This window comes from Anastrepha ludens, chromosome 5 (assembly GCF_028408465.1).
Source record: "Anastrepha ludens isolate Willacy chromosome 5, idAnaLude1.1, whole genome shotgun sequence".
NCBI lineage: Eukaryota > Metazoa > Arthropoda > Insecta > Diptera > Tephritidae > Anastrepha > Anastrepha ludens.
In genome coordinates this window covers 104066123-104082090 of record NC_071501.1, presented here as the reverse complement: position 1 = coordinate 104082090, position 15968 = coordinate 104066123, and positions in this window count along the sequence as shown.

The window sequence follows — 15968 nt, the reverse complement described above, 5'->3', positions numbered from 1 at the left end:
GTCCGGTCACAGCGTAACCACCTAACGCTCGCCTACCTTTGGCTTTGTATCTACGGAAATATTGAGAATTAGGCTCTGTAACTTTGTGTGAATATTCTGAAATATATTAAAAATCGCTTAAAACGAAAAGAAAATAAAATTGATTTTTTTGACCTTATAAACCAGGCTCCCCCCTTTAAAATTGCGTCTATCGTTGCATTTTCTTGCACCTAATTTGATGGTCCAGACGGCAATAAAAATCTTTTCCAACATTTATCATTCCTTAGCATAAAATACATTCAAGTACCAGCGCCGCCTAACTTGACTAAAACCGTATAACCAAAGCACAGAATACTTTCAAAAATACTGAGTTCAATCGATGGTAAGCTTAATAGTTTTAAGAACTTTAACAAATGAGAAATAATTTTTAAAATTTTTTTATGTCTTTATTTCTTGTTATATATTTTATTTTGTTTTTATGGTATATATTACGATAAATATCCACGCATGTATGTATATATTTGTAGTCCAAAAGCGCCAAGAAGTAATTATGCTACGGTGACAATTTATGACGTACAACAAACTACAACAGCGACAATCAAAACGAGTTTGGAAAATAATCTGTGTATATGTCCATACATATATATATATGGACATGACTGTATGTACGTATGTAAAATGTTTATCCTGTGCCTTAGTACCGCACACAATGGCCGACTACTGACACCTTCTGTTATATGCGCGTATGAAAATCATAAACATTCGCTGGCAAGTGACATTCGAGCAACGAATATGCATTTTAATAAAATATCTTAAAAGCCTTATAAATCACACAAAAACAGCGCATACAACAAAACAACAAACCAAGGTAGCAGCAACACCAACAACAACAAGAACAACAACGAGAACGGTAGAACAAGAAGCAACAATGAAGCCGATGAAAGGTACAAAAGTACACAGGGAACTCTGATGGAGTTGCTGTCCGCTCAGCAATAAGAAACTCCAGGAGCAACGGCAGCAGCGACAATCGAAGACGAATCGCAGCAACACAACTTATTATTGTAGGATTTAGAATGGAAGGGAGCATCAGAACGTAGAGCGGGTGGCACAGAAGGCTGATGCTGTTGGCGGCCTCAAGCTTAGGCTTGAAGCGAGTTCGATTTGTTGATATGGCGTTTGCCTTCCTTTGCACATACAAACATACAAGCGAGTCACAGTCTTTCGCCTGTTGGCTTGGTTACTTCCATCGTCCAACTGCTGGTCATACATGTGAATATAGGCAAACAAGCAGATGTGTCAGTCAGTTGGTCAGTTCGTAGTTGATTTCTTTATGTTTTGTTTTTTGGATTTTCGTTTTGCTTCTGCTACTCCCAACCGTCGCTTAGTAAATGCGTTTGATATCGTTTGCGGATAAAACCGGTGGATTCATTTGAACGGCAAGTGAGTAAAGCAGACTATCATAAGGCTTTGAGGTACTATAAAGCCGCACTTAGTGGCTTGGCGGGGAAGTTCGTTTTTTTAAGTGCCGCAGCATCATTTCAAACGTATGCGGTGAGATAAGTTCGCTTATTATGCGTAATTTGGACTGTCGGCGATTTTAAGGTGTCAAAAATGTATTTTGATTTTCAGTAAAAACGGAATTGAGCAGGATTGCATTAAAAATTAAGTACAATTTGGCAAATAAATGGTAAACGAAATATTGTTTTACAGCTCCAAGCTGGACTTAATTCGCACTCGGAAGAAGATTTTTCAATCTTAGCAGCTTCGTGGCCGTCGTAGTCGGATGGGTTGGTGCGTGCGTAGATTCGAATCTCCGTGCGTGAAAAACGCTGTTTGATTTTTCAAATAGCGGTCACCCCTCGGCAGGTTTTTTTTTTTTTTCATGGGCGTTGTGGTGGCGCGCTACCCTCAAGTGGCCCTTTGAAACCAGGACAAGCCTGTTGTTTCGTCGAAACTCCGCACCCCACGGGACAACCGCCAGGTATTACATCGTGGGGGGAAGGGCAAGTTAGTCGCCAGTCCTTCGTCGTATTCTCTCGAGGGTCCTTAGTTTTTTCATGGTCTCTGCTATGACATCGCATGCTGCCGTCCAGTTTTCCTTGCTTTGTAGCATGGATTGCTCGAATGTATCTGGGTCGTAGTTTCCTCCAAATATTCGCCGAAGCTTCGATCTAGATCCATAAAAACGCTTGCATTCGAAGAATACGTGGTGAACGTCTTCTATCACGTTTACGCCACAGTGATCGCAAGTGGGATCCGATTCATGTTTGAACCGATAGAGGTATGCTTTGAAGCATCCATGCCCGGTTAAAAATTGCGTCAGATAGAAATCCACTTCTCCGTGTTTTCTTTCAATCCAGAAATCCACTTCTCCGTGTTTTCTTTCAATCCAGCTTCGCAAGTCTGGAATGCAGCGATGTGTCCAGCGGCCCTTCGTTGTGGTATTCCATTTTTGCTGCCAAGCTTGGGTGCTAGTTTCCCGTGCTACGATGCGTTGCGTTTCACTGTCGGCCAATACTGCAGCTTCGTTTGTCAATATCTCTATTGGATACATTCCAGCGATAACCAGCGCTGCTTCTTCTGAAACCGTTTTAAAGGCGGAACAGACTCGAAGCCCACATAAACGATACGCCGCCTTTATACCGCGTAAGTAGGAAGGATGTTGCGTAGCCATGTACCAAACAGGGGCACCGTATAGTATTTGGTTCTTCACCACGCCTGCTAGGAGTTGGCGCCGCCGTTGTTTTGGCCCGCGGGCGTTTAGCATTATTCGCGATAAGGCTGCTACAGTTGCTGATGCTTTTTTGGCCGCATACTCCAGGTGAGTTGTAAAAGATAACCTCCTGTCTATAACTATTCCCAGATATTTAACTTCTGGTGCTGTCGTGATGCTGTGATTGCCAACTTGTATCGTTGCCACCTCTACTTTTTTCCGGCTCGATATGAGTACGGACTCCGTTTTTTGCTCGGCGAGTTGAAGGCCGTTTTGCACCAACCATGAGTTAACGGACGCTATGGTCCGATTTGCTTTTTCGCAGATGTCGCTCAGTCTCTTCGCCGTAATAACTACTGCGATATCGTCCGCAAATCCGATAATGTTGGCACCATTGGGTATATTGAGACGCAAAACACCATCGTACATGATGTTCCAGAGCAGTGGTCCAAGGACTGAACCTTGAGGGACCCCGCCTGAAACCTTATAGCTCTTTCTGCCTACTGCTGTGTCGTAATCCAACACGCGGTCTTCGAAGTAGCTTCGTATCATTGCTCGCAGGTAAGAGGATACTCCGATCTCGTCCAGTGCGTCCAGTATTTTGGCCCAGTTTGCGGTGTTGAATGCATTTTTTACATCCAAGGTTACTATTAAGCAGTACTCTTTGGCACCTTCGAGCCATCGGGTACCACTTATTGCCTGTTGTGCAATTTTTTTGGCGGTATTCACAGCGTCAACGGTGGACTTTCCTTTTCTGAAGCCAAACTGATTATCCGATATTCCCCTGACGGAATCGATCTCGTTCTCGAGGCGGTTGTAAATTATTTTCTCCAGTATTTTACCAGCCGAGTCGAGCAGGCAAATTGGTCTGAAGCTAGATGGTTGCATGGGAGGTTTGCCGGGTTTGGGCAGTAGAACCAGCCTTTGTCGCTTCCATATCGATGGGAACGTTCCCTCCGCGAGGCATGTATTAAATAGGCGTACCAAATTTGGTGTGGCCCGGGTAAAGGCCAGCTTAAGTACTTGGTTAGGCACCCCGTCTCGGCCAAGAGACTTATTATTTTCGATTCTATTCACTGCTTGAAGGACCTCGTCTGCTGAGATTCTTGGAAACTGATGTGCGAGGTAAGGTAATAGCAAGCCTTTGTGTGCTTTGTGCAAAGAAAAAGCTACTCATAAAAAATATCTGACGAAGCCAGCTTCAAACTGTAGGCCCCTTCATTTGTGGAACTATCATACATCTAGACGCATGCAAAAAATAGTAAGAGGAGCTGGGCCAAACACCTAACAGAAGTGTACGTGCCAATTATTTTTTTTTATGTTTTGTTTAGCTTCGCTTATTAGTAGTTTACGCCTTGATGTTGTTCTACAAATAGAGTAACCTACAGTTTTAGCTCTCGCAGCAAACAGTGAATGGGTTTTGGAGGATTGAATGACTGCCAATTTGCTTACTTAACGTTGCAAGTAAAGTGATTTTACTCCAGGGATAACAACCAGCTGGTCAGAGGCTTTCGTTTTATGGTATGGGTAGTTCAATTGCACACCCAAAATATTAGCACTTAGCGGAGTTACAATCCATGATTTTATATTTTTACCAATTTTTACTTTACATACATTATCCAAGTAACGGTTGCTTGTAAGTAAAAGCGCAAAACTTAAAAGAAGGAGTGTCAAATTCCAATCATTACCCAACTGGCGCATTCTGTCTAGACTACAAACACACACAATTCGCGGAAAATTATCCACCAGCATCTTTTCTGCAGACACAAAATATTTTATGCCTTAATAGCAGAGTTTAAATTTAGGGCTTTCAATCAAAGCACAAACTTGAAATATAATTTTGGAAAACAAAGCAAAAATGGTGCGTTGCAAATTTGACAACAATGATTGCTTCAATTAGCTGTATGATTACGAGTTGTGGTGTTTGGGTTCGTCATCACAGCACTGCCCAATCAAGACTGTCAAAATTTTGCACAGATGTCAAATATACAGCGATGCACAAAAGTGTGCAGAAGAGTAGAAAATTTATATGTGATTCAAATTTATAGTCAAAAAATTATATATGTATATATATATGGGCGGGTCGATTTAAAAATCGCTCATTGCTCTGTGAAAATAGTATTCTAGGGATCAAAATAGGAAACTTTGCCGAAGGAACCATACCTCTAAAACGAATTCTGATGTCCCCCAATTTGGGTCGAACGAAAAATCCCACTTTGACCCATTTAGAGTGCTCCAATCGAGTCCAAATGTATGACCGACCCCCACTAACTTTGGACGGCCGATCCACCCATGCCAGTGGCACACCCCCTGGAAATCCCCGGGGGGGTTTCCCATACAAGCATTTCCAAATTTCACCATTTTTGGCGTTACATGAGAAAAGAAACTGAAAAGTTCGACCCAAATTGGGGGACATCAGAATTCGTTTTAGAGGTATGGTTCCTTCGGCAAAGTTTCTTATTTCGATTTCTAGAATATGATTTTCACAGAGCAATGGGCGATTTTTTTGCCTCCCCACAAAAGACACTAAAAGTTCGACCCAAATTGGGGGACATCAGAATTCGTTTTAGAGGTGTGGTTCCTTCGGCAAAGTTTCTTATTTTGATCCCTAGAATATGATTTTCACAGAGCAATGGGCGATTTTTTTGCCTCCCCACAAATCGACCCGGCCTAATATATATATATAATTGGTGCGTACACCCTTTTCGCGTGTTTGGTCGAGCTCCTCCTCCTATTTGTGGTGTGCGTCTTGATGTTGTTCCACAAATGGATTAAAATTATACGCCCTACAAAAAACACAGAAAAAAGAAGTAAGAAAGAAAAACAAAATTAAGAAGTGATTCTCTAATTCTTGCATATTGGTGGAAGATACTTGGTTAAACTAGGCTAGGTTACGGTGGTTGCCATGTGGGTGCATTGGTTCCAGGACATAGCCGGAAATACCGTGAGTCAAGGAATTCATTTAAAATACTGAGTATTTTATTCCCACGTTCGAGGAATGACTTCAAGAGTTACTCATCAATAGCTGGTAAATTCATATGGAAATATAAAAAGTGTTGCGTTCACTTAGCTAAACCCCTTAACCCTTTATTCGACGAACGAAGAACGAGAGATATTACTAAGGCTTACAAAATGCTGTACAATTCTTTACCCGTGGAACACTAAGTTATCAATTGACTACTAAATATCTAGATAAATATCTACTAAATCTAGATCAACGTTTAACCTCAGCTACTCGATAGGAAATTGGCATCAGCGAAGGACTATTGGCCAATCAGTCTTTCGTCTTTCCTGATAAAAACCTTTGAAAGACTTTTGGATATATATCCTAGAAGCTCTTTGGAGAGCTCTGGTATATCTACTGCACAACATGCGTACCTTAAAGTCAAATGTACGGAGACAGTGCTTCACGAGGTAATCCGAACAATAGAGGGCTCTCTAGAGAACAAACATTATACCATGGCGGCATTCTTGGATATAGAAGGCGCCTTTAACAATGTTAGTACAGATGCGATCCAACGGCAGTTGATAGACTTAGAGGTGGACAATTGCATCAGTAATTGGGTCATCTCTATGCTAGAAACCAGGATCATCAAAGCTAATATGGGTAATATCAGTGTAACTAAGAAGGTTCACAGAGGCACCCCACAGGGGGGAGTATTGTCTCCACTTCTCTGGTTATGCGTTATTAGCAAAGTCTTAACAAAACTTAATAAAGGTGGGGTAAAAGCGGTGGCGTACGCTGATGATGTAGTGTTAATGGCGTCAGGACTGTGTCTTAATACGATCAGTGGGATCATCCAAAGGGCGTTAGGCGAGCTTAACTCTTGGGCCAGAGGCTGGTTTAAACCCACGTAAAACAGAACTTATGCTTTTCACCACCAGATATAAGGTACCAACTTTTACCCTACCAAATATTAACGGACAAACTCTCTCACTATCATCCAGCGCAAAGAACTTAGGGGTAATTCTGGACTCCAAGCTAAGCTAGAAATTAAATGTTGAAGAACGGGTAAGGAAAGCAGAAATTGCTTTATATGCCTGTAAACGTATGCTTGGAAGAAGATGGGTCTTCAACCTAAGCATACATTATGGCTGTATAAGACGGTTATACGACCTATTCTATCGTATGGTTCGGTAGTTTGGTGGAAGGCTCTAGGGAGAGAGACTACTCGGCAGAATACAAAGATCAGCCTGTGCAATAACGGTCGGTGCAATCAGATCATGCCCTAGATAGGCTCTCAATGCACTGACACACGTTATTCCAATAGACCTACATATTAAGAAGACGGCAACCATGAGTGCATTTAGGTTAAATGAAGCGGGTCGCTGGAGAGAAAAAACGTATGGTCATGCTAGTCTATTATTGCGACAAACTCAGTTAATCTCGGTGAGAACTGACTAAATCGTCCCGACGGTAACTTTCAATAGGAATTTTGCCACTCTCTGTCCATCTAAGGAAGAATGGAATAAGGGATTCTCTCTAAACAACTTCGACACTACAGTCTATACAGATGGAAGTAAAATGGGCTGCGGTGTTGGAGCTGGTATATATTCTCACAGACTTAAAATTGAGAAATCTGTGCGTCTCCCTAATACCAGCAGTGTCTTCCAGGCGGAAGTACTGGCAATTGGGGAAGCCTGTAGGCTACTAATCGCAGATTTCTCTTTTAAGGGTAATATCGCTATTCTCTCGGATAGCCAAGCTGCAATCCAGGCACTGGGTTTGGCTACAGCAACCTCTAATGTGGTGGAACAAAGTAGGAAAAGCCTCACCATCTTGAGTGAAAACCATAAAGTTACCTTAATCTGGGTCCAGGGACATCGGAACATTGAAGGTAACGAAAAAGCAGATGAACTGGCAAGAGGGGGATTTGCCATGAATAACGCTCTTGCAGAATCGGTACTCATACCATTACGTGCAGTCAGGAGTACAATTTCCCAAAAATACCTCCGAATCGCGGACTGTAGGTGGAAAGTCCAGACGAAATGCAAAATTAGCAGAATGTTGTGGCCCACCTACAACCTCAAGCAATCGTCGGCATTAATAAGAATGAAACGACGGGACGCCTGGAGACTAACGGCAGTCATAACTGTCTTTTGGTCTATCGGAGAACAAACAGCCAAAATGGGTATCCCTCACAATACATACTGTCACAGTTGCAAACAACCGGAGAAAAAGGAGACAATCTTTCATTTCCTCTGTGAATGCCCTGCCCTATGGAAGGACAGAATGTTAACCCTGGGCCAACCGCTGTTCGAGAATCTCGAACAACTATCTGGCTTAGACGTCAACAACCTAATAAGGTTCCTTAACCGCACAGACTGGATATAGTTATGCTGTAAATAACCGTTAAACAAGTTGGTAGCGAGGATGTGGCAAAAGCGCTAGTTGGATTCTGGAAGAATCACCACTTTAACCAACCAACCAACCAACTAAATATGTAACCACCAGTGTTGAAACGCGCAACGTTTACTTTTTTTTCAGAGGTAGTTAACGTCGAAGGTGCGTACCACAAGTGGGGCATGCCGCCACTAACCCTGTAACATTCCTCCCCTCTCTACTGATTCCCCCTTCGAACTGCCAAAAGCATTTCATTAAGGTGGAGCCTTGCTTATGCCAATGAGAGCAATGAGGCATCGGAAAGTTGCAATCTCGTTACTCGATATCGATTTGTCGTCTGTTTGGATTCGTCTTGAGGCTCTACCTCACGCGTTCATGCTTGTCGTCTATTCTTAAATACAGTCAACCCCACAAGAGATCTGTTTTAAAATGGCTTCTTTAGATGACGCATATGTGGGGTGTTTTAGAACGGTCGCATTCGCTTTGCTTCCGTTTTGCGCTCCCACTCTAAGTTTCCGAGTTTTATTACTATCCTTGCTGATAACTTTTTCACAGCTTCTCATTCCTCTTTCCTGTTCAACATTTGCATTACAAGGTTATCTGGTTTGGGCACTCAGGGCAGGTCGAATTATCGGTGGAAGTACGCATGAAAGCCACCATGCCCCCTGAGAATCTGGGTTAGATAGTAATCTGTATCGCTGTGCTTTCTGCATCTAGTTTATGTATCAACTTATATGCCCATCGGTCTCTGGAGAAGTGGTTCCATCACATGGTTCTCCACATGAGTGCCTTATGCACTCTCATTGCCTTGCAACTGATTATTTTTAGATGCTCCTTGATGTGGATGTGGACTCTAAGATATTTTAACCATGCGCGGGATGCGATGTCATGTCTTCCAACTGAAATAGTAGGCTCTCGCTCCGCCTGCATTTACTGATAAGGACCAGTTCAGTTTTCCAGATTAACCAACCTTTGCACTCTTGCAACGACATCATTGCACATATGCTTCAAGCAGGCGTTACGTTTATCAGTTACCACTAGAGGAATATCATCTGCCTACCCAATTACATTTGCTGGCATCACAATCTTAAGAATCCCGTCGTTCATAGCATTCCACAGCGTTGGCCCTACTACAGATCCTTGTGAGACGCCTTCCGCCACTATGTACCTTTTTGATCCTTCTTCTGTGTCGATAAGCAGGACTAGCTGGCTTAGATAGCTGCTAATGATACGAATCAGATAACGTCGTACTGGGAAGCTTCTGATTGACGAGAGGATGTTCGCCACGGTTACTGTAATTGCTGTAGATACGACTCCATCATTTCATTTGCAATTACCCAGAAATATGAAGAATAAAATTCAGATTTTTGCAAGAGCATTTCTTTGAATGTTTGGTTAATCCAGATGACGTCTCCTAAACTATATTTGAAGGGTTTCGAAGAAACAAGCTCTTCACATTTCTTTGTGAACTGGATCTTCAAAGATATAAGCAGGTTTGGTACCCCTTCGTTGTATAAAATGTTTGAATACCTGAAAAGGTTAAGGGATAAGTAAAGTAAAGATTGGTAAAATTCCTTAAACATCACTCGGTGAACATTTTTTATTGATATTTTTGATTTTATCCTTACCTTATTACGGGCATGATCCCCTTCCCCAAACACGCTGTGTATACAGACGATGGACGTTTAAAAAGTCTGTAGTAGCGTATTTTGAAGTAACATACACCAAGTTTCAGCCAGATCGATCCAATTCTTTATGTTTGGCATTTGTTTTAATCGAGGAAGTCGAATGATTTTCCTTTTCCATCATAACAACGCACCAGTTCCTGCTTTAGCAGTTGCGGTCGTAAAATTATTGTAAATACAGTTCCGACTCGTTTCACATCCACCTATTCTCCGACTTGGCTGCCTAGAATTCTTCAGACTACTATTTGTTCGCCAATTTGAAGAAATGGCTGGCGGGAGAAAGATTTTATTCAAATGACGAGGTGATTACAGAAACGAATGGCTACTTTTTAGGTTTAGGCAAATCCTTTTATTCGGAAGGGATCAACAAACTAGAACAGCGTTGGACGAAGTGTTTAAACTTAAAAAAGGTGTACCACAAACAATTAAGTAGTTCTTATTTTTGCGCACACTTTTCAAACGCTCCTCGTATACATGTAGGCATTCGTATATATTCCCTTTCAAAAATATCTCTTTACTTGTATGCAAAATATATAATTTGAGCTGCATTTGGACCCTTGTCAAAAATCACTCACAATAATACCTCGCAGCTTGAATAATTTGCACAGCAACAACAGACTTCCTGTGTAGCAACAAAACTTTATATGCAACATATTCGCAATCAAAATTAATTTAGCAATAAAATTTTATTCTGATGCGTTGGTATGCTTGTGATTTAATTCCCTTGTGCATTTCCATAATGATATGAAACTGAAAATTGGCATATCGAAAATAATCATTTTACGAAAATTATGCCTTCAACTTGTCACAATCAAGCCCAGCAAATGGCCATATAAATAAGCAGTTCGTAAGATCGTTGTTAATCATTACGACACACCTGCAGATACAAACAGACACTAGTAAAGGAGGCAGGCACACACACGACCAGGCACCCTGTAGGGAAATTTACTAGTACCAAACTGGTGTACTTCTAGGGAATTTGGAGCCAATATTGGTTCATGCTTTCGCTATTTTTCCATAAAACGCACTGGTAATTTTGCGCGGTGATGTCTTAGGAAGACTTTTTAGTTTTAGTACTTATGTTAACCGACGTTCTGCATTCTGTTTTAGTTAGTTCCGAGCCACAAGTTAATTCGGCGGATTATAAAGGGTGGTTAAGTTTCAAAGGCCGGTTTTGATTTTGAATAAAATACAATTTTTTACAGAAATTATTATCATTTCTCTTTATTATGACAATATTGGTATGGGTCTATTACGTATAAAACAAAATATCGACCAAATGGCCGCCGCGGACTCGGCGGCACACCTCCAAAGACCACCAAATTATCTAAAGGGTAGTTAAGTTTCAGGGGCCGGAGTTGACTTTGAAAAAAATAGAATTCTTTTAGAATTTTGTTGTCACTTCTCTTCATTATAATAATATTGGTACGGCTCAATTATGTATGGAACAAAATACCGGCCAAATAGCCGCTGCGGCCTTGGCGGCACACCTCCATCCGATGATCCAAATATTCGATGACGCTGAGGCACAATTGAGGTTCTATGCCGTTAATGTGCCGAATTATCTTACCCTTATCTCTTGAATTGATGCTGGCTTATCGACGCACACCTTTTCTTTCAAATAACCCCAAAGAAAGAAGTCCAACGATGTCGTTGACGTTTAGGTGTGTTTCACATTCAACATCGGCCCTTGAAATTTAACCACCCTTTATTTGGAAGAAGTTAAATTGGTGTTGCAATAGTCGATAGGATAAAGTATTACCATTAATACAAATCTGGCGGTCCAAAGCTCGATTGTGGCTCAAAAAGTTCAAAAGGGACAAACAATTTTAGTTCTTATTTTCCTTATGTGTTTTTCCTGAAATGTTTTAAATTTATTTTCTTATTTAATTATAAAATGTAACATTTTCCAAACCTTAAGTAATCAATAGCCGTAGTCATCCCACGACACCCAAATCGTAAACTACGCGGAGGGCGATTGTTTGCGTTTTCTTTTCGGCTTTGATATTTGCTGTATGCTTTTGCATCCGACCGGCAAAGAGAACACCCAAATTCGGTTAGATTTTGCATTCACTTATAGCAAGAATTCAGAAAATACAGAAAAAATCAGCTATTCTACTGCTATCAGCTAGTAACGGATGCGCCGCGGTTTTGCGGGTGTATCCAGCAGTTTGACGTTTAGTCTCTCTTTTATACTTTAGAATACTATTAATCAGGTCGCCTTCAATTCAAACCGGTAACATCAACTCAAGTTGATTATTTTGAGTTGTTAATTACCACTTAATTCGCTAATTCTCCCAGTGTTCTTTTACAGGTCGTATGCAAAAAGAATACGCTACTGGACCCTATAAAGACATCTCGTTACGTACTGCTTGATCAGTGATCGTACTTGATCGTACTGGTTATGTATAGGAAAGTTGTTATTCAGGTTTCATCGGACTCAACAGCCGCACTATTACTTCTGCCTTTTCTAAACTAGACCAGGAGCGAAACTGAAAATCTAAAGGAGCGATTAGGCGGAATGAGAGAAAAACGAGGTACCTCCTTTCACGATCTGTAGAGGTGTGGCCAACGTCAGACCGTTTGCCGGCTCTCAGCAAACTTGAAGAAATAAGCTGACTTGAAGGTGTAACCGAGGTTATGAGAACGATTTGTTTACGACAAAACTGAGATTATACTGATGGTATAAGAAAAAATCAATGCAGCCTCTTCGTTGCCTTCTGAAAAACGGCTGATTGGAAAGCATAAGAATACATGTGAAATGTTCGAGCATAATTTCGCTGCCGAATCCCCGATGACGTGGCAGCCGAAGTTCCGCTCACAATTTTGCCTCGGTTGGTAAAACCTTGTTAGCTACAATATCATCCTTGCCTACTATCATCAAACAAATGCTCCAAGAATATTGGCTTAATTGGGAATCAACTTTAATATCGATAAACTTTGAAGTTAAACGCAGCATCCCTTTGGCGAAAAGTATAACTTTGCAAAGTAGGCAATGGGGAGTAAATTTGTTTCTCGACGAAAAAAAATATTCTTTGTATGTGTCTCATCATGCCCGCTCTAGTTAGGTTAAGCTGGTCAGGGTATTTGTCTAAGACAAGACACTCGGCGGCCCTAAGGCCGATTGTGATATCTGATTTTCTTCCCCTAACTAAGTTGCTTAAGCCACTTAGATATTTTTAAAAAGGGTAACTAGGCCCGCTAGTGAGACATTTTGCAAATTTCCTAAGTCCTCAAAGAAATAATCGCCAAGATATTTAGCACGTTTTCTTTGAATCACAGAACGTTCTCTGAGGAGGTGTTGTACCGACTCAATTCTCATTCTCAGAACTCCCGCAGAAACCGTTGTGAGGTGTACTCATTATACTGGGTAGGGTGCCAATAGTGCAGTGACTCGTTATAACGCCTGTGCGGGCGCTGGTAGTTGATCTGTTAAATCTAAACAGATATTTTTCCCTTTAGTATTCAGTTTTGGCCAGATCCCTTTGGAGACCCTGCAGTTAGTAGTCAGAGACCATCTTCATACTACTATAAGATACAAACGATTCTGTTGAAGCTTTGAGAACCGGGGAATCGCGAAGCGCGCATACATGATGAAAGGAATGCCGTGAGTATAGACCCAGTGACTCCACCAATATGACTACCGGCCTGCTTGGCAAGGTGACAGGGATATACGAAGACTTTATCTGCATTGGAAAAACCAAATGGAGCTGGTTTTTGCTTCACCCGACTAATGAACGTCAATCAGTACGAGGAAGAATAAATGACATGCGCGACTGGGTGAATTGGGCCAAAATCGCTTAGGCGTCAAATAAGTAGAGTAATAGTCAAATAAGTAGGTGATTTTTCCCACAGGGTATATTTAATTTCTGGCACAAATACGTACACATATATATACTCGTACGCTTGCCTACGATTACTGCCTGCCTTCGCCTTAGGTGCCTTATACGCACGTGAATCTAAACAGCAAATATGCTCACAAAGCCCAACTCATATCACAGATAATTACTCTTACTACGCAAATGATAGTTAGTTGTTGGAAGCTGGGGGCAAAGGAGGTATTAAGCAGGTATGAAAGCTTCATGTGAAGCAGTGCATGAAAGTGCTTCTCAAAAGCAGTTTACATTTTGTACTGGCGGTCTTATCGTCGCCTCTGCGGCAGCAATATTTACTCCGTCGCCGGGTTGGTGAATGGCTTTGCGAATCATAGAATTTTTTCACTCTTAAAATTCTATCAAAACATATTCATCACTGTGATTTACGGTGACGGTGCAATCATAAAGCTCTGAAGCAAAGCATAAAACGCCGCGCAGTGATAATTTGCTGCGTGGTTGGTCAGCGAGTTTCTATTTCTTATCATGTAAAAAAATTTAAAATATGTAATTACGATAGGCAAAGGAGATGTGGCATGGGAAAGCTGATGATTTGAAAAAAAAAAAAAAAAATGGAAAAATAAAATAAAAATAATAAATTAGCCACTGTGGAGAGTGCCAAGTTAGTTGCTCTCTGACAGCCGCAGCTAATTTAGTGCGTGCAATTAATTTTATTGGAGGATGTTGCACACAACGAGTGTGCCGTACCGTTCAGTAACATCAGGCTATATACAAGTACCTATTATGATGACAAAGAAGGAATAATTTCTCTTAACGCTCCAAAATGTTTGTTGATCAAATAAGAAGATGCGTGAAAATACAATGAACCAAACTCGGGCAACCTTCTGTAGTTCGATTCATTGCTTTTTTTTAATTAAAATTTTATTAATTGCCCTTCTCAGCAACTTGGTTTGACTACTGGATAACCACCATCATCATCATTTTTAGCTCAACAATCCGATCCGGGTCTTGGTTTGCTGTAACAGATGTCTCAGTTCGATTTATTTCTCACTTGAGTTCTCCAACAACTTCCCGATTCACGTCATCTAATCATCGGAGCTTATGCCTTCCTTTGTCTCTATTTTTTCTGCACACACCCAGTAGGATTCGGTGGATACGCTTCCTCTGCTCTTATAATGTGACCAGCCCATCGTAGACGGATTTATTGACGCGGCAATATCCAGGGTGTTATACAGTCTTTGAAACTCGTGATTGAATTGTAAATGCCATTTTCACAAACAACACCAACTATTTTTCGTAGATTTTACGCCCTGGAAAATCATGAAATTGAAATATCTTCATCCGAAACATATAAACACATATTCATTATCAGATTTATATTTTGGATTTTTAAATATTGGGTAGTCGAAAAATTCTTTTCGTATTTCTAATCAAACTTCAACTCATTTTTTTTATATTTATAATAGTCTTTATTAAACCAAATATGTACCATTTTGGTCGACCACCTTTTGCCATTTTTCTTCTAGAGACATTATTCCATCAGTGTAAAACGTTTGTGGTTTCTCGGCGAGAAACTGCGAGAAGTAATTTTCACAGGCTTCTCTTGAAGCCAACTTTACTCCATTAAGAGAGTTCTTCATTGACCGAAACAAATGGTAGTCCGAGTGTGCCCAGACAGGTCTATATGGTGGATGCATCAAAACTTCCTAGCCAAGCTCTCCCAGTTTTTGTCGAGTCATCAAAGATGTGTGTAGCCTAGCGTTGTTCTGATGGAAGACGACGCCCTTTTTGCTGATCAGTTCTGGCCGGTTTTTTTCGATTGCTTGCTTTAATCTCATCAGTTGTTGACACTAAAGTGTAGAATCAATCGTTCGAGCAGGCTGGAGCAGCTCATAGTAGATGATTCCTTTCCAATCCCACCAAACACACAGCATAATCTTTCGAGGCGTCAATCCTGGCTTTGCGACCATTTGTTGAGCTTCACCACCCTTGTACCATGATCTTTTTCGCTCATTATTGTCGTATTTGATCCACTTTTCGTCTCCTGTTATCATTCGCTTCAGAAATGGTTCGATTTCATTTCGTATCAGCAAAGAATCGCAGATGTTAATTCGGCCCATTAAATTTTTCACAGACAATTCCTGTGGTACCCAAACAACGAACTTCTTTTTGTAACCAGCCTTTTTTAAATGGTTCAAAACCGTTTGATGATGAATGTTTAGTGCCTTGGAGATGTCATGGCAGCTTATGTGACGGTCCTGGTCAATCTTTTCCATAATTTCATCGACTTTTTCAACGATAGGTCGACCAGAGCGAGGTGCATCTTTCACATCGAAATTTCCAGAATGGAAGCGAGCGAACCATTGTTGTGCTACACGAACTGATACAGCATCGTCTCTATAAACTCCACAAAT